At 42.8% G+C, this 20187-nt stretch overlaps 1 protein-coding gene across 1 annotated transcript in view; it reads left to right on the top strand.

Moving 5' to 3' along the window:
• The window catches only part of LOC127578456 (ADP-ribosylation factor-like protein 8B-A), a 77369-nt gene that overhangs the window by 39620 nt on the left and 17562 nt on the right, over positions 1-20187 (top strand). The window lies entirely within an intron of this gene.

Below are 20187 nucleotides of genomic sequence, written 5' to 3'. Positions count from 1 at the left end.
TGCCAAGTATGCTCATTAACAATGCTTCACTGTGATCACTACATTTGCTTTGTATAGATCAATACTGTGCATGGTGTTGCAGCAGCATAAGAGTTCTGGGTGCAGCTTGTAAGGCAATTCTTTTTGCAGGAATTCCCCTATTTGCTCTTCACCAGAAAGTCAGGACATCAAGCAGGGGGAGCAGAAGGAGACTGGAGGAGCAGAAGGGAAGACTGGGAAAAGTACGGGGAGGGTGAGCACAGTACATCGGTTAGCATCATGCTTTTACAGTGCCAGCGACCTGGGTTCAATTCCTGCTGCTGTCTGTGAGGAGTTTGTACATTCTCCCAATGTCTGCGTAGGTTTTACTCCGGGTGCTCCGGTTTCCTCCCACATTCCAAAAAACATACAGGTTAGGAAGTTGTGGGCATGCTATGTTGGCGCCGGAAGCGTGGTTACACTTGCGGGCTGCCCCCAGAACACACTACGCAAAAGATGCATTTCACTGTGTGTTTCGATGTACATGTGACTAATAAATATCTTGTATATCTTGTACCTGATATGCAGCAGCAGCACCTTGGAAGTGGTAAAATAGTCGGAGAAAACATGTCACTGGAAGTAACAGCATAAGATGTCAGGTTGTAGTCTGACACAAGGCAAAAGGAGTTCTGGTGTAGGAGCTCGCTGGAGGGTGAGTTCACACACCCAGACTCCCACAGAGGACTCAGATGAAGATCACGATAGGGATAAACAGGCTGATGAAGTTGTTGTTATTCATGGGATGTGGTCATGCTGGCATTTATTGTGAATTGCCCTTGAACCGAGAACGCAGTTGACGGTCATCCATGTTGGTAGGTTTGGACTTGCATATAGGTCAGGCTAGGTTAGGACATTAGTAAACCAGCTGGGCTTGCACCTCTACAGTCTTTGCCATCTCATGTTCTGACAGGATACTGTGCAGAGTGAGGAGACCATGACATCCACTATGCAGCACCACTAGTCCGTGACAAAGACAGGCCACACGATGCCTCCTTGCTTCCATGCCGCCTTAACCTGATCCAGCTGGTCTTTGTTGCATGGGATCAGCTTGAAGCTCCTCAAACAGCAGTACACCACCAAGAGGCAGCTCGGTGTCCACACTGAGCAGAGCGATGCCACGTGTGAGTAGATCGCTGTGGCAGTGAGCAATCAAATGTTGCTCTTGAGCAGGAAGCTGCTCAGTAGACAGGGATACTACCCATGAGCAGATCAGTTCTCTAGGAACATGACTTGAGCAGCCCATTGTTCCTTATGTACAGAGAATCGACAGACTGCTCTCTCGTGCAGCAGAGAAATATCACGTGAGCATCGTGCTCTGCCACAGGAACAGAGATAAGGAACACAGCCACTTGTTTCTCTTCTGCCAGAATAGAGATGTGCAGCCACCAGTCTTGCACGCTGTGTTGTGAGCTGATCCCTGCTTAGACTTCAGATGAAGCTGACCTAGAGAGAAGAGTGAAGCCAGCAGAGACCAGCCTCCAATGAGCTCAGGTCTGTCAGCGAGACACCTTGGGGTCTGGAGGTTGCAATGGTGGTGGTGCATTCTGGCTGTCAGCGCGTCAGTGCACCATTATTTATCCTGACCACGGAGAGATTGTGTATGGTCACTAAACTGATCTCCCCCCCCCTCATGAGGTCACAAGTTCACCTCCCACCGCAGCCTCTCAAGCAGCACAGTCAGCCCTGCGCCACAGCCAGCCATCCAGGACTGTTCCTTCCATTGGCCCAGGGCAGCAGTCTGAAGCCGGCCCATCGCCAGGGTAAGAGCTGCTTGTTTTTTCATTTATTTCAAAAATAAACTTTTTTTTTATTATTATGAATATACAAAGGAAGAAACAGTGCAAAAAAAAACAAAACCCTGACATTCATGGTTGTAACATGCAGTGGTATAAACTTTAAAGAGAAAAACACACAACCAAAAATAGCACCATTGCTACTTATGTGGTTCCCTGAGGTGTTACCCTTTTCATTGTTTCATTGTTTGCAGGGCTTCCCCACCCATCTCTACTCCTCCATGTGTGGTAGTGGAAGGAGCTTATACTGTGGTCCTTCCCCACAGAGCCTGACCTTCAGTGCATCCCTCTGCACGTACTCTTGCAGCCTGGACTGTGCCAGTCAGCAGCATTCCCTTACGGACATCTCACTGTGCTGGAAGACCAAGTTTTGGGCTGACCAAAGGGCGCCCTTCACCGAGTTGCTGACTTTTCAGCAGCATTTGGTGTCTGTCTCTATATGTGTTGCTCAACAAGGACAACTGTGTGGATTTGAAAGGGAGCAGCCTTCCTGCACCCACAGGAGGCTGTGACATCGAAACCCACCTTACGATGTGGTCAATAGGAAACTGCACTCGAGTGTGCAACTTGACAGACAATTCTTGTAGTTTCCTGTTGATGTATATTTGCTTTTACATTATATTCTCACCTGAAGCACACAACATTTTTCCCTGTGCACAGAAGTCACAGCCACTACATACAAGTTATCAAGTTCATGGGGGCTGGCATGGTAGTGTAGCAGTTAGCATAACACTATTACAGTGCCAGTGACCCGGGTTCAATTCCAGCCACTGTCTGTAAGGAGTTTGTGCATTCTCCCTGTGTCTGCATGGGTTTCCTCTGGGTGCTCTGGTTTCCTCCCACATTCCAAAGACATACGGGTTTTGTCTCACTTTTGTCCAAAGAAGTTGTCTCGCTGAGCTCCAGCACGCAGCTGTGGCCTTAGTACAACTGATACCATAGTTGCTGCTATTGATGGAGCCATAAAGAATAATGCAGCATGGAATCAGGCCCTTCGGCCCACCAACTGCATGCTGACCATCAACCACCCGTTTACACTAATCCTACATTCTCATCAACTTGTGGGTAGGGTAGACAGTCAGTCTTTTTCTCAGGGAGGAAATGTCAGATACTGGAGGGCATAGGGTTAAGGTGAGAGGATGAAAGTTTAAAGGAGAGTTGAGAGGCAATTTTTTTTTAACACCGAGGGTGGTAGGTGTCTGGAATGCACTGATAGAGGAAGTGGTGGAAGCAGATTCAATAGCAATGTTTAAGAAGCAATTAGACAGGTACATGAACAAGCAGGAACGGAGGGATATAGACCATGTGCAGGCAGGTGAGCATTTTAAATTGGCATCATGGTGGGCACAGACATCGTGGGCTAAAGTTCCTGTTCCTGTGCTGTGCTATCCTATGTCCTATGTAAACCCCTCCTAAGATTCTCCACTCGTCTACACACTTGGGGTAATTAGCAGTTGTAAATTGCCCTACCAGCCTACGCATCTTTGGGATGTGGGAAGAAGCCGGAGTACTTGGAGCCTGTGTGATCACAGGGAGAACGTACAAAGTCCACACAGACCAAAGTGGAGGTCAGGATCGAACCTGGGTCCCTGGCACTCTGAGACAGTGGCCCTACCTGCTGTGCCACTCATGCCATCAGGCCATGAATGTGTACATCTGAAGGGGATTCGTATCTCAGGATTCTTCTCCCTTGCTTGGTGTGTTCTACCATACTTCTAATAAAGAATTTACAGGGGGTTAAGGGGAGTGAGACTAACTGGTTTGTTTGTTCAGAGAGCAGGTACAGACTTGATGGGCTAAATGGCCTCCTTCCATATCATGGCATTATTAAAAACATAATGCCAATCTCTGAGGAAGTGTCTTCTCCAAGAAGCTGCTGGATTTGAATGTTTTGGCATGGTGAGAAGAAGCAACTGCCCCTTCCGTTGTGCATGGCGTTAAAGGTGACAGACACAGGAGAGGGTGTAGAGCAGATTCCTCAGGACATTGCCCGGGATTTGGCATTCCATTATGAGGAAAAATCTGGATAGGTTGGGTTTGTTTGCCTTGCAGTGGTAGACAGCAAGACACATTAACAGAGGCACTTAAAACTAGGAGGTATTGGTTCAAGGTAAGGAGTAGATGGTTTATAGGGGATCTGAAGAAGTTTTTGTTTACTTGTAGTGTGCTTGAAATCTGGAACACACTGCCTGAGGGAGTGACGGAAGCAACAATTCTCACAACATTTAACAAATACTTAGATGAGCATTTGAATATCCAAGGCACAGAACACCACAGACCAAGTGCTGATAAATGGGATCAGTACAGATGGTCGGCGTGGACATGGTGGGGCTGTGTGATGCTATGATTCCAGGAAAGATAGGGTTAGTGACAGCTGAGCAGGATAGCTTGACAATGTAGTGGTCACATCTAGTTGTTGTGAACAAAGTGAAAGGTATTGCTTCTATCACAGAGACTTGAGTTCTTCCCATTGTGTATTATCAGCATCCACCTTGGAGCCTGCATCATTCTTGTAGTCCTCTTGCTCCTTCCGGCCTTCTGCTTGAGTTTAGTGGTTCTCAAGCGCCTTGCGTCAATGAACATAAACAGAAGAGGAGCAGGCCATTCTGCGCCTCAGTGCTCTTCCTCGGGCACTTCTTGTGTAAAATATAGTGAAGCCTCTGTACTTGTTGAGTATATGCACATCTGGGCTGGTGAAGGCAGCGAAATGTCATCATTGGGAAACTAATGGAGGTCTCCATCACTACCTAAAGATGATAAAAACTGCAGATGCTGAATATTTCGAATAAAAACAGACAATGCTGGAAACATTGGCACCATCTATGCAAAGAGAAACAGAGTTAATATTTCAGGTCGAAAACCCTTCGTTCTTGTGTGGATGTCATTATATCTCCACAGTCATATGGTTGAACTGTGAATAAGTGTGGAAAGCCACTGAAGTAGAGGGTATCCCTTGTTTCTTACTGAAATCAAAGTAAATGAAATTGTTCCTCCTTGAATACAGAGCCAGGACAGCCTCTCTAAGGCTATGGTGAGCAGCAAACAAATGGCCAGGAAGTTGAGACCATGACCAAGTGTATATGGCTAAAGGTTGTAACAGCCTTGGAAAACCTGCACTGCAGAGATATTGCTTATAAGACGGATCTGGGACACTGGTGTCTGTAAAGACTGTCTGTGTACAGGGTGTTTGCATATGGACACTTCTGTGCTTTCTGTTCCATCATCTCTGACCTTGCTGAGCCTTCTGTGATAATCCGGAAGCCTGCAGTTATGCAGTGCAATCCCTGTTAGTTTAAACTGATCTGTAGACTTTGGAAAGTGATTGAGCTGTCAGTTCTGAAGCTGCCCAGTGAGGTGTACATTTAAGCAGTGAGTTAAGCAAGAACATAGCAAATCTACAGTGATTGTTTGAGCCCCAGTTTACGTCAGATGGAGCTGAAATGTACTGCATAATGATTGACATCATTTGATTCATAACTGACACTGGAAAAATCTTGAGTGTGCTCAGTTGAATTGTGACGGGGTGTCCAGTTTAGTTTCGTAAAGGGGCACGATCTCACGAGGGAACGATCACTAATGTAATTTACTCCAGGTAAGGTTGATCATGGTTCATGTAGTGCTGAAAATAAAAGAACTGAATTATCCAAGTTCATGTGATAAGAGAGACATTCCAGTAATGGGAAGAGGACACAGCAATAAGTTTGAACTGTTGTAAACATGGTGTCCTAGAAACCAAACTGATGGATGTTCCTCTTTACTTTTTATTGATGAACGTCAGAAATAGAACAAAAGATGTTGGTCCATGGTTTACTGAGGCAGGTGACATAATGCCATCTTTTATATAAAATTAGAATAGAAGGCCATTCAGCCCTTTGTGCCTGCTCCACCATTCAGTCAGACATGGTTGATTTCTTTACCTCAGCATCACTCTCCTGCACAAACCCAGGATCCCTTAATATGGAATAACTTGATAAATTCAGAATCAAGTTTATTATCACTGACATATGTTGTGAAATTTGTTGTTTTTGTGGCAGCAGTATGGTGTGAGACATGAAAAAGTTACTATGTTATCCCACAAAAATAAATATAGTGTGAAAAAGGTATAACGAGGTAGTGTTCAAGGGTTCATGGACCGTTCAGAAATTTGATGGCAGAGGGGAAGAAGCTGTTCCTAAAATGTTGAGTGTGGGTCTTCAGCATCCTGTACCTCCTCCCCGATGGTAGTAATGAGAAGAGGGAATGTCCTGGATGGTGAGGGTCCTTAATGATGGATGCCGCTGCCTTGAGACACCGATGGTTGGGAGGGTGTGCCCGTGATGGAGCTGGTTGAGTCTACAACCCTCTGCAGCCTCTTTGGATCCTGTGCATTGAAGCGTCTATACCAGGCGGTGATGCAACCAGTCAGAGTGCTCTCCACTGTACATCTGTAGAAATTTGCAAGAGTCCTTGGTGACAAACTAAATCTCCTCAAATTCCTAATGAAGTAGAGCCATTAGCGTACCTTTGTTGTGATTGCATCATTGTTGGGCCCAGGATAGATCCTCTGAGATGTTGATGCCCAGGAACTTGAAGCTGCTCACCCTTTCCACCGCTGAACACTCAATGAGGAGTGGTGTGTATTCTCCCAAATTCCCCTTCCTGAAGTCCACAATGAATTCCTTGGTCTTGCTGACACTGGGTGCGAGGTTGTTGTTGCAGCACCAATCAACCAGCTGATCTGTCTCACTCCTGTACGCCTCTTCATTTCCATCTGAGATTCTGCCAACAATGGTGGTGTCATTGGTGAATTTAGAGATGGTGTTTGAGTTGTTCCTAGCCACACAGTCATGAGTGTAGAGAGAGTAGAGCAATGGGCTAAGCACGCATCCTTGAGATGCACCTGTATTGATTGTCAGCAAGGAGGAGATGTTATTACCGATTTGCACTGACTGTGGTCTCCCGATAAGGAAGTCAAGGATCCAGTAGCAGAGGGAGGTACAGAGGCCCAGGTTTTGAAGCTTGTTGATTAGTACTGAGGGAATGATGATGTTTAATGCTGAGCTGTAATCGATAAACAGCAGCCTGGTGTATGTGTTGCTGTTGTCTAGGTGTTCCAAAGTCCAGTGAAGAGCCAGTGTGATTGCATCTGCTGTAGACTTGTTGTGGCGGTAGGCAAATTGCAGCGGGTCCGGGTCTTTGCTCAGCAGGAGTTAATTCTAGCCATGACCAACCTCTCAAAGCACTTCATCACAGTGGATGTGAGTGCTACTGGATGGTAGTCATAGAGGCAGCTCACCCTGCTCTTGGGCACTGTTACGATTGATTCCCTTTTGAAGCAGGTGGGAGCCTCTGACTGCAGCAGTGAGAGGTTGAAGATGTCCTTTAACACTCCAGCCTGTTGGTCGGCACAGATTTTTAGTATCCGGCCAGGTTCACTGTTGGGGCCTGATGGCTTGTGAGGGTTCACCCTCTTGAAGGATATTCTGACGTTGGCCTCTGAGACGAAGCTCACAAGGTCGCCAGATGCTGTGGGGATTCACACAGGTGTAGTTTTATTCTCCCTTTCAAAGTGTGCATAAAAGGCATTGAGCTCATTGGGGAGTGAAAGCATCACTACCATTTATCCTGTTAGGTTTCTCCTTCATAGGAAGTAATGGCATGCAAACCCTGCCACAGCTGTTGTGCATCTGATTTCCATCTTGAATTACTATCCTCTGGGTTTAGAAAAAAAATAGCTTTTCCTCTCTGCCCTTTAGGACACCCTTTATTTTGAGACTGCAACCTTTGGTTCCTGCCATGTGAAACAGCATGTTTGCATCTATCCTACTAAGCCCCTTAACAATTCTGTCTATTTGAGGTGTTGAATGCGGCTGAATTTGCCCATTGACGTAACCAAATCAGATTCGCGAGCATCTTCAAGCAGGCTGCAAGATAAAGACGAGTAATCTTTCTTGCAGCAAACTCAGTTTGTGCCATTATAATGACTCAGTCTGTGAAAAGTGTCTTTTCCATGCACTTTGTGGAGCAGTCGTCTTAAGTAGCTGATCCAACATTTGTAGAAATGATTTTATGTATCCAAAAGCAGATCACTTACCACAGTGCCCGAAATATACTTTGCTGACTGAATTTGAAAAGCTTTGAATGTTTTGTGGAAAGTCTATACTGAGGGAGTGATGAAAATTATACCTGTACATTAGATACTTTTATACTATGAACATATCGCTTTCTACCTTTATGCTTTTGTCACTTTATTGTGGCAGAATCTGAGGTGGTATCTTCTTCGAATGGAAGGGCAGACGTGGAGGCGGGGTAGGGTGTAAAAAGTAATTCAATTTAATTTTGACAGAAGCTTTCTGAATAAAATTAAAGTGACTCTTGCATTGAGTCATTCAGAGGAAAAGTGACACTTGCAAGTATAGAAAGTGGCCAGTCAGAAATAGTAAAATACAAAGATCATTTGCCGATGTCATTCTCAGTTGTGGCAGTCAGTGCACTGATTCTAGTACCAACCCCCCCCCCCCCCCCCCCCCCCTTCATACGATAGCTCTATGTGGTTGAAGAAAACAACACAAGCAATTGAGCTTTGGTTTGTTGAGGCAAGTCTTCTAATGACATTTTATATAATATGTATTTATTCATTCTCGCCATGTGGGTATTGTTTCAATTCCTACCATTAGTTAGACTTGCATCACAGTGAAGCAGTGAATCAGACACCCAACTGTGTCTCTCCTTAATTCATCAGAATGAAGGCTTGCAGCACAAGGAGTGAGAGGTAATTTAAACTGGAGTGGGAAAATTAATTGATAAATAAAAACAGAAAATGTTGGAAGTATTCAGCAGGTCAGGCACCTTCTGTGGTTAGAAAACAGTGGTAATGCTTTTTTGACTTTCATGTGCTTCCTGAAAGTTCACTGCATTATTTCAGTTTATAGCGTCAACTTGAAGTCTTGTCACTCTTTTCTCAACATCTTGATTTTTATTTTGCTCATCTTCCTTTAACTTGTGGGTGTTTTTTGTGCCAAAGACTCTTAGCAAAGAAGCATTCCAAATAGAGTGAATGGAGTTATGATGATCCACTTCTAATTTTGATATCATTTAGTACTTCCAGTGAAGCAGTCAATGTAGGTAGGTGGAACCAGCAAGACCAAACTCATCCTACCAAAGGGTGACTCTTTGATTTTCTTACTTAAGAAATATTTGCATTTTACAGAGACTCTTCATCACCTTGGGGCATCCACTGGAAAAGACAACATTGCTTTGAAGTCTGGTCATTGTTGTAATGCATTTGCGTAAAACATGTAAATTTTCCCTGCCTTTGAAGTGTGGGCAACCTACTTAAGCACAGCAAGGTGCTCCAAATAACAATTGCCTGAATGATTTGCCCTGGTCTCTGAATAATAAGGTGAAAAGTAGAACAACACCCATGTCCACAGGAAGGTAGTAGCATGAAATATGTTTTTAAAGTTAGAAAGAAAGACACAGAAGTACTGCTTCCCTGACAAAAGAGGTCTTGCACTGCATATTTTCAAGTCTTATCCTGAGGTTTGTTGAAAGCTGCTTGACATTTTTAATCTGTAACCATACATTAAAAATAAAAATGTACAAAGTGCTTCTGGAACTTGTGAAAAGTTTGTTCTTATTCAGTTCCATGTTTATACAGTAATTCTTAAGAAGTCTTTCTTGCTGATTTTTCACTGGCCTCCGGCTGTGTCAGATCCACTGTAACACTCTTCAGCACATCACTCAAGTGGGTTTTCTCCATATGTGAATGTAGATGTTGGATAGCAACAGACTTCCCAACTGTGAGCAGGGTCACATCTATAACCTTGCCTTTCTCATGTAAGAATTTCCTCCTGAAATATAAAGCACTGGCAGTCTTTCAATGATATATACCATAGAACCATACAGCACAAAACAGGCCCTTCGGCCCACCATGTTATGCCGTCCATCAAACCACCCTCACACTATCTAACCCTTTCCTCCCGCATATCCCTCTATCTCACATTCCTCCATATGCCTATCCAACAAACTCTTGAACCTGTCCAAGTATCTGCCTCCACCACCACCCCAGGCAGTGCATTCCATGCACCAATCACTCTCTGGGTGAAAAACCTCCCCCTGACATCTCCCCTGAACCTCCCACCCATAACCTTAAAGCCATGCCCTCTCGTCTTGAGCATTGGTGCCCTGGGAAGGAGGCACTGACTGTCTACTCTATCTATTCCTCTCAATATTTTATATACCTCTATCATGTCTCCTCTCATCCTCCTCCTTTCCAGTGAATAAAGCCCTAGCACCTTAAGCCTCTCCTCATATTCCATATGCTCTAATCCAGGCAGCATCCTGGTAAATCTCCTCTGCACCCTCTCCAATGCCTCCACATCCTTCCTATAATGCGACAACCAGAACTGAACACAGTATTCTTAAGTGTGGTCTAACTAGAGTTTTGTAAAGCTGCATCATCACTTCGCGGCTCTTAAACTCAATCCCACGATTTATGAAAGCTAACATCCTATGGGCCGCCTTAACTGCTCTATCCACCTGTGAGGCAACTTTCAGTGAACTGTGAATATGAACCCCCAGATCCCTCTGCTCCTCTACACTGCCAAGTACCTTGCCATTTACCTTGTACTCTGCCCTGGAGTTTGTCCTTCCAAAGTGTACCACCTCACACTTCTCCGGATTGAACTCCATCTGCCACTTGTCAGCCCAGCTCTGCATCCTATCAATATCCCTCTGTAAGCTCCGACAGCCCTCCACACTATCCACAACACCGCCGATCTTAGTGTTGTCCGCAAACTTACTAACCCAGCCTTCCACCCCCTCATCTAAGTCATCTATAAATATGACAAAAAGTAGAGGTCCCTGAACCGATCCCTGCGGGACACCACTAGTCACTGACCTCCAATCCGAGGGCACTCCCTCCACCACAACCCTCTGATATTTTTTTTCCCCAATCCATTCATTTTAAAACTACATTAAACTATCAGTGGAAAAGCTGCTGCTCATCTCAGTTATTCCGATCTCTGCTCTAATTCGTATGTTAAAGTAATATTGCCAATTATAATTTCTTGTTCATAAAAATGAAACTCTTAATTTCCAGTATTAAAGTAGTTCTGAAACCCTGTGCATTATGTGAGTGGCAGATGGATTTGGACTGTGGAAGAGGTGTGGTGGCTGATTTGAGAATGTGTATCCAGATTTGAGAATGTGTATCCAGATTTGTTCAATCTGTGTTTACAAAATCTAAATGTATAATGAAGGGGAAACAGCGTACACATGACTATTTTATATTGTTCCTGTCCTGGGATGTTCAACAGACTCTGGCAGGTACATGTTTGAGGGCAGTTTCGTGTGGGAGAAATATGAAATGCTTTTCTTTACCTCTGCAATTTGTGTGCTTTATCCTTATTTTCTAATTTTATTCTCTTTTACCCATCCCAACTTCCTTCTCTGTTTTATTGATGCACCTTTCACTTTCTGCTTACTTTTCTTATTTCCCATTCACTTTTTTTTCCCCTGCTTTTTGTGTTCTCTATCGCTTGCAGTGATCAGGCTGCTAGCCGCGGCTGCCTCGGGGGACACTAAGCAGCCCAGCTAGCAGTCTGAGTTATGCATTCATCTTCCTCCACTTTTAGTATTGCAGATGACCCTTTGTTAGCTGGAGTTGTTTGGTCCTGTGCAGTTAGGTACAGGAGGTGAAGAGAGGTGTATCACTCAGGTGGATTATCTTCATGTGTGAATGTAGATATTGGATGTGTCCCAAGAAAGAAAGGAGGAAGCAGACAACTTACTAAAATAATAATCGTGATGCATCAAAAATCCTCCAGTAGGTCATCAAAAATGTTAAAAGATAAGGTGATATAAACAGAGTGGCTGTGGTTTTATTATAGGTCTGGAGAATCTCAAGTGTTCACGTTTGCAGTCACCAGAAGTCAGTTGTGATATCTCTGTCTTGTGTTACATAAGATAAGATACCTTTATTATTCACATGTACATCAAAGCACACGGTGAAATGCATCTTTGTGTACAATGTGCTGGGGGCAGCCCACAAGTGTCGCCATGTTTCTGGCACCAACATAGCATGCCCACAACTTCCAGCAGCTGGAATTGAACCCGGGTTGCTGGCACTGTAATAACGTTGCACTAACCGCTACACTACCGTGCCTTCCTGTGTGTATGTAATCAGAGGCTCTCTGCAGATTCATTTTCTAGGATCAACTCATTGCACAAATGTCATGGGGGCTGTTAAGCTTATTTCAGATTGGTATTTGCAACCTGTGTTGACCCAAACCTATTTTTAATACTATCTTAATCATATAAACAAATAAGATCCTGCGGGCTGGATATGTAGAGGGTTTTCCTTTTATTGGGGAATCTAGAACTAAGGGTTACTACTTCAAAACAAGGGGTTACCTATTTAAGAGGAGAAAATTTCTTTCTCTCTTCCTGAAAGGGTGGTGGGCACAGAGTTGTTGAATATTTTTAAGGCAGAGGCAGTTAGATTCTTAATAAGCAAAGAGGTGAAAGGTTACTGCAAGTGGACATGATGATTGAATGTGGCTTCAGTCACATCAGCCATGATCTTACTGAATGGTGGAGAAGGCTTGAGGGGCGGAGTAGTCCACTCCTGGTCCTAATTTGTTGGTGGTTTGCTTTAAAGTACCCACGACCTCAATTTCAATTTGAATATTGAAATTTTTTTTCTAGGAAAAGATATTATGATTAAGTTGTTACAAACTAAGGATATAGCACCCACTGACCAATAGGACAAACAATTGAATGGAGCCAACAGATGAGAGCTGAGCTTACCAGCTCCTTTGTTGGACCAGAGCTGAGGACGATGGGATCTGGTAAGCGAGTGTTGGGATAGGTGCAAAGAGCTACTCTCATGGCTGCTGTACGCATGTTAAATTTTTTATTGACTGGTGAAACTTGGTGGTATTCTACTAAAATTAAGAACAGTTGAAATGAGGCTTAAAAGGTAGACACCTGGGAAGTAAATAACTTAAGTTTGAGGCAATGCCTCAAGAAGGCGGCGTCCATCACTGAGGACCCTCACCACCCAGGATATGCCCTCTTCTCGTTACTACCATCGGGAAGGAGGTACAGGAGCCTGAAGACCCACACTCAATATTTCAGGAACAGCTTCTTCCCCTCTGCCATCAGATTTCTGAACGGGTCCATGAACCCATGAACACTATTAGTTAGTCCTTTTTTTTAATTGCATTATTTATTTATTTTGTAATGTATAGTAACTTTTATGTCTTTGCACTGTATGGCTGCCACAAAACAAATTTCACAACGTTGAAGTCAGTGATAGTAAACGTGATTCTGAAAATGAACACAGCATCAAGCATGATACCAGAGTTGTTTTCGTTCAGGTGCTTCCTTGGGTTGGATTCCTGGAGATGAACATCTGGGTATTGGCTTCTGGCCACTTACTGTACTGAATCTGGCTTCTGCGTTGGTGATAGAATCTGGAGTTGTATGGATACCAGTACAGCAACACCTGACCCAAACAAATGCTTGTACGAAAACTGCCCAAAATCTAGAGGTTGTTTTCCATCTCGGACCCCCTGATTAAGTCCCATGAGTTCATGTTGATGTATTTGATGGTTTCAAAGCTATTCAAGCATAATGGTTGAGGCATTAACTGTGTCAACGTTAAACTGGATGTCTGCTTTGAGAATAAGAGTTGAAGAATGTGCAATCAGAATAGATAAGTGTGATTAGGACTCAGCTGAAGGGTAAACATCATCCACAAACTCCTATTGGTTCCTCTCCTGCTACTGTTCCCATCTGCCCGTCCCACCTCCCTTATTTCATTCCGTGTCCACCTTCCTTTCTTATCAGATTCAATCGTCTGCAGCCCTTTGTCACCTCCACCTCTCACCTCTCACCTCCCAGCCTCTTGTCACTCTTTCCTCCCCATCTGCCTATAACCCCCTTCTCACTTGGATCCACCTGTTGCTTACCAGTTCTTGCTCCACCCCTTTCTTCTTTATACTGGCTATCTCTCTCTATCTTTCAGTCCAGATGAAGGGTCTCGACCCGAAACGTTGACTGACCATTTCCCACCACAGATGCTCCCTGACCCACTGAGTTCCTCCAGTATGTTCCGGATTCCAGCATCTGCAGTTTCTGGTGCCTCAAACATCGATATGGCCTATTTCTGTCTTGTACTTTATATTGTATGTGTTTCTGTGGATTTGAATCTCCTTTATATGTGCAACATATTTAAACGACTCTTTGATGTCGCAGGATACTTGATTTTTCCACACACTGTTCAATTCTGGTTTATTCACTGTCAGTGCTTTGTGGATAGTGCAAAGCCATTGATCAAATATTTTTATAAAGAAGGATTTAATAGACTCAACAGTCTGCTGAGATCAGCTAACCTGATCAGGAGCATAGGATTTTCTTAATCAACATGGGTTAGGACTGATCCAATTATTTTTGCCACTAAATAAACACAGACTCTCAAAGCTCTGTTTTTATTTCTGGTAAAATATTGGTTGATTTACCTGTGCAAACTGGGTTGATTACATGATAGTCCCAGTCAGGAATTCTAGCTGTGAATACTTGACCTGTTTTGTTCAAACTAAGCAAATAATGGTGGTGGGTATATTCAAATGCCTGATGTTTCTAATGTTCTTATCCATGCAAAACACCTTGTAGAACTAACATCTCTTCTGTGCTAGTCCTAAAACAGCAGCACACTCCATTTGAAATATAATTTATTCACTATCTACAATCACACTAACTTCATAAAAGATGGTAATTCTGACACAATCTAGCTTCATCACTGACATACAGGATGGCCACAGCCATCATTGCATGTTTGTTGTTTAACCTCATATTATTCCACTTTTTTGATTAGCCGGGCAAATTAAGTTAACAGGAAATAGCAAATTTGCTAATCTAATCCCACCGAAACCATATGGGAAGATTACACTGGATACGCAAGATTAAAACAAAACAGAACTTGGAATCTTGTAAAGGCTTATAATGTGTGACCATTATATCCTCTGATCCCTTATTCACATTATTACTGCCACATAGACATGCATTAAAAACAACAGCATTTAATAAAATGTATTTCCATGTAAACAGTCTTTGGGCTAGTAATAGAGTTCATAGTTATACAGCATGGATATAGTCCCTTTAGCCCAACCTGCCCATGCTGACTAAGGTGCCTACCTGACCTAGTCCCATTTGCCTGCATTTGGCCCATATCCTTCTAAACCTTTTCTATCCATGAACCTGTCCAAATGTCTTTTAAATGTTGTAATTGTAGCTTATTCCATACCCACCATCCTCTGTGTGATAAATTTGCCCTTCAGATCCCCTTTAAATCTTTCATCTTTCACCTTAAACCTTTGCCCTCTAGTTTTAGATTCCCCTAACCTGGGAAAAACACTGTGACCATCCACTGTGTCCCTCATGATTTTATAAACCTCTGTACGGTGACCTCTCAGCCTCCTTCGCTCCAGGAAAAACAGTTTCAGCTGATCCAGTCTCTCCTTATAACTCAAGCCCTCCAGTCCCAGCAACATCGTTGGGAATCATTTCTGCATCCTCTATAATTTAATTACATCCTTCCTATGGTATGGCGACCAGAACTGCACACACAATACTCCAGATGCGGTCACACCGACATCTTGTACAGCTGTAACATGATGTCCTAACTCTTGTACTCAGTGCCCTGACTGATGAAGGCAAACGTGGTGGACACCACCTTCACCACCCTGTCTACCTGTGTTGCCACGTTCAGGGAACTGTGTATTTGTACCCCTAGGTCTCAGTTTTAAACACTCCCCGGACCCCGCCTTTCACTGTGTATGTCCTGCCCTGGTTTAAGAGAGAGAGAGATATCTTTATTAGTCACATGTACGTCAAAACACACAGTGAAATGCATTTTTGCGTAGAGTGTTCTGGGAGCAGCCCGCAAGAGTCACCACGCTTCTGGCGCCAACATAGCATGCCCACAACTTCCTAACCCGTACGTCTTTGGATTGTGGGAGGCACCCGGAGGAAACCCACGCAGTCACAGGGAGAACGTACAAACTCCTGACAGACAGTAGCCGGAATTGAACCTGGGTCGCTGGCGCTGTAATAGCATTACACTAACTGCTACTTCCCAAAATGCATCACTTTGCACTTGTCTGGGTTAAATTCCATCTGCCATTCCTTTGTCCACTTTCCCAGTTGATCTAGATCCTGTTGTAACCTTGGACAACCACCTTCACTGTCCACCACACCACCAATTCTGGTGTAATCCACAAACTTACTTACATTTCTTTATTCTGTTTTTCAAGGCTTGACAGTGTTGGTACGTACAGATGCTCAAGAGGCATAATGCCCCATCATCGAGTCCGTGTTCTAAGCACGTTCTAGGTACATCTGCTGTGGGAAGTTCAGGAAGATCTTGGGAAAGACTCACTGTGAAGTGGGATGAAACAAGTGATTATAGTAGTGGGGAACAAGGTTGGATAGTGTCAGCTGCAGAGATTTGGATTTTGTAAAGTTTGTTCATAAAGGATTTGAGTTCAGAGTTGGATCGTTTGTTGCATATCATTTGAGTCTGAATAAAACAACAGGTGGGGTTTGGCTAGAAATATGGGTGAGTTTTGACAGCATTTTCAAGAAGGTTTCACAAAAAAATGTGACAATTGTATGGGCTTCCAAAGGTGAATCCTGACTTCCAAACATGTGAGTAAAAGTTAAGGTATTGACTGCAATCTACAGCAAGATGTCTCCTGTAGCTTCACAGAGGGATTGGACAAGTAAAGCCTCAAGGCTAAACTTGACTGAGATCTGAACCCATGCAATGGTCATGTGTAGTGAGATGATTGGTATAGGCATGTTACAATACTACACCTACTCTCTCTCCCTACAAGGATGATGTATAATTGGCAGCACCTGTAGAAATACATTTTCTTCAGGCATGCAGAGACTACTGGAATGTCATCCCACAGTACTACTCAACGCATTGGAGAGCTGCCTGAATCCCAAGTGGTTTCAAGTTGAGCAGAAATCAGCTCATCCTCCTGATTAGATAAAGTGGGCGTGCAGGATTGCTTGCTGGTAATCTGTGCGTCTAATTGTAACTATGAGTCTCATTACAGTAGCTGACACAGAGGAGCCAGTGAACATACCCGGGTAACATATCCTTGCCATTTTTGTGGACAGCTATAATCTTCGGGTAAGGAAGCCAGAAGCTGCTGCTTGGCAAATGGACTTTACTTACATGATCCATTGTTCATCATCACAGAGGAATTGCATAAACATCAGCCCTTCTAATTTAGCTAAGGATTAGTGTCCAGAGAACTAATGAACCACAGGTGCTACCAGTAATGCCCTGTATTTTGAACGGATATGTTATTTTGTTGCTTCTGCTCATTGGGAAAATTACCAAACAGTTGACCCTTCTGAACCAGTAATATGTTTGGTACATCCACGATTGCCAAGTATAGAAGTAATAACCTCAAAGTGGCTGATGGAAGAATTGACTCTAATTTCTACAAGTTTGCTTCTGACAGATAGTACAGCTCTGGAACTGCCTACATGTTGCATCTCTAACTTCATGATTGCTCATGTTATTTTTGATAGTTGCATAGAAATGGGGAATGATTGGCAATTCTTGTTGAGCTCCATTTGCACTCTGTCAGGATAGTCCTATTTCCTCCCAAACATGGAAGTCCTGAATTTCCAGAGAGATGCCCATCAGTGGATTTTATTTTCTTTGCTGTTCTCTGAGGTTGGATTCATCGTGAGGTCCAGTGATGGAGCACCAATTTCCTGCAATTCTCCATAAGTTGAAATAAGAAATTATCCTGCTAGATCTGTTTGCAAATTTATTAATTTTAAGGGAGAGGAGCGGCTGCAAGGGAGAGAAGTAAATTTGACATAAGGTACAACTCTTATGAATTAATTGAGGTAGCTTAAAGGTGTTTAATTGTTTTTAAAAGCAGTGTTTGTAGTAATTTTACTTAAAATATTTTGACTCTTAAAACATTTTAACAATTTCTTGCATGTTTCTGAATACAAGACATTTGTAAACCTTCATGTTGTTTGACAACTTTGACAGATCATTCAGTTCAGGCCAAATGCCAAGATTACTCTTAAAGCATTTCTATGAGTGGGGTTTGCTCAGGTTCTTTGGTGATGTTGCTTATAACTTCAGAGTCCTGCACTGTCCAAGGCCTTGCAACAGTCTGATAGCTGGCTTTGCTCAGGAAGTTGCTACTAGAAGATACACTGAAGATATGCGCTTGCAGTACATTTCACTTTTCTCAAACCTTAGTGGCAAAGAACTGTCTATCACAAGTTCGCATTGGCAAACTTAGATCTTTTAGATTCAGAGTACAGAGAGAGTTGTGGAATTTAATTATGGTCCTCCTCCTAAGGATTTGAAAAGCAATGGATTAACCTTGCAGACTAGATTTTTGGTACACGTAGATTGGCTTAAACAATTCATATTTTAGAAGCATAAATAATAAAAGGCATGAACAGTAAGATTGTTTGCAGACTTGAGATCCAGACTTTGTATTACTTAAAATGATACCAGTACATGAATAGTCAGGGAGGAGGAAGTTCAGGTGGCAGCTGGCCAGTCCTTGCCTGAGGAATTCAGGCTGTGGGGGGCAGCCCTAGCAGGCATCTTTGACACCATTTGTCCCTCTGACGCAATATCCAGGTAAACGATACACTTACCCAAATTAGAACAGAGCATGTTTGATTAAGCAATTCTGCATACAATCCCTTTTGCAGAACCATGATTGCAATGTTGATGCACATACATAGTGCATATCAGTCCCTGCTTTATTAGGCATTTGGCATTGGCTGTAAAAGGATGCTGGCAGGCAGTGCAGAAAATATAATTTTTTTTTGCATTTTGTTAGTTATAGAGGAAAGTCATTAGTGAGCCCGAATGGAAACATTCTGTTGGCCAACTTTATGGAGAAATGGGGCAAGTTTTCACTGGCTAAAATGGGCAAGTACAATAAAGCACTGATGGTCACCAGTAATGCTCAAAAGAGGCCAAATTGATCAGATTTGGGCCCCCAGCCTGGCTTTTGCTTGGTCCCAACCAGTGCTCATATGTTTTAGGCTGCCGATAAAAAATCTCTCCCCTTCTCTCCCTGCATCATCTGCATTTGTTAAAAATATTTACAGGGTAAAAAAAGTTAAAGTGTGTATTAAATAAAAGATTTAATTATTTGTTGAAGGATAGAATCATAGGAATGACATAATGTGTGAGTGGCAGGCTAACACAATAATGGTGTAACGGACCTTTATGTCACACACGCTGTGCTAAGAATATGTAATTACAACACAATTATTCAAGATGTCTTTATTATTAGTTAATGCAAGGATGAAGAGTGCCAAAAGACACATTTTTCTGATCTCCAGCTCCAAGTGATACTCCAGAAACTCAGAAAAGGAGCTGGATATGTTGCAATGTGAATAATTCTATCCATTTTCTTGACTCAGTTATATCGTCAATAATGTCCTTGCATCTATTAACTCCGATCTATGAGAGACATAGGTTCAATGCAACAGAATTTTAACATAAATATAACTTCATTTTGATATCTTGCCACTAAAAGTTGAAGCTGGAATGCTTTTTTGTGGGATATAGCCTCTCAGTAGCAATTGTTCAACTGTGTTGAGTTCTGTTTTATTTGGGAGATTCTGGTTACTACCCTAAAAGGACAGAAATTCAGAGAGCCCAGAGTCACACACAAATAACATTGTTGGAACCTCTGTATTGAGAGTCAAAGTGGGTAGCTATTGTCATTGTTGATGTTAAGACTGAGTGAAAACTAGATACTACCAGCATAACTATAGGAGCAAACCCTAATGAGGATGTTGCATGGCAGCACATTAATGAGAAATAGCAAACCGAATATACCAATGAGATTTTTTTTAAACTACAGTTAAGAAATTACAGTCGTTGGTTAAACTCATGCAGGGAATTATGCCATGATATGTTCTATTTGAAGCTGTTGATCTAACAAAGGATACTTTATGGTCACTGGCAAAACAAAATGTTCCTATCCCATTATACTTGCTGAGTTCAGAGTTGAAAGACAGTATTCCACATTACATGCCATCTGCTTTCTCCTTACAGTGGTGTACGTGAGGTTTTTTAAATGAGTGTCTGTTGTTAGATGTCTCACTGAATAAATCAACATGTCGCTGCTAACATTTTGCTTCTCTGTTGATTAACACCTGAATGAATTACTGAATGAACTGATCCTGGATACAGCAAAAGAAGCATAAAGCATTATTTTAGCGATGATGTAAATGATTACAAGGTCCAGTGAATATATGGCTTCCAGTTTTTATATCAAAGAAAAAGAAAAGAACTGCCGTGTTCTTGTGTTAG

This window comes from Pristis pectinata, chromosome 15 (assembly GCF_009764475.1).
Source record: "Pristis pectinata isolate sPriPec2 chromosome 15, sPriPec2.1.pri, whole genome shotgun sequence".
Lineage (NCBI taxonomy): Eukaryota > Metazoa > Chordata > Chondrichthyes > Rhinopristiformes > Pristidae > Pristis > Pristis pectinata.
Note: the sequence above shows the minus strand (reverse complement) of the source record. Positions and strands in the feature narration are given on the sequence as shown.